Source organism: Simochromis diagramma, unplaced genomic scaffold (assembly GCF_900408965.1).
Source record: "Simochromis diagramma unplaced genomic scaffold, fSimDia1.1 OVJJ01000419.1, whole genome shotgun sequence".
Lineage (NCBI taxonomy): Eukaryota > Metazoa > Chordata > Actinopteri > Cichliformes > Cichlidae > Simochromis > Simochromis diagramma.
In genome coordinates, this window is record NW_024387244.1 from 3,482,327 (window position 1) to 3,482,623 (window position 297).

Sequence of the window (297 nt, forward strand, 5' to 3'; positions counted from 1 at the left end):
TGCCTGCCTTGGAAATGCAATGGCAAAAGAGTTTTTAAGAAAACACAAGTGACGGAATAATAAATAACCTACCAGGCAACAGGTTTGCTCTAATCCAGTATTATTCAGGTTGATGGGTAACCTTCTTGCAGGTTGTTGTATTTCTATAATGTCTGATCTCCCATAATTATCAGGAGTTAAACTAAAGAAATGCTTCAGTGGCTTTTCTCCATCCTGCACTGTTTGTAAGCCATGTCGGCTAATGTTAGCCATTAGCTAAGCCTTGTGCCATAAGGTTGCCAAGTTGGGCGTTTTTTG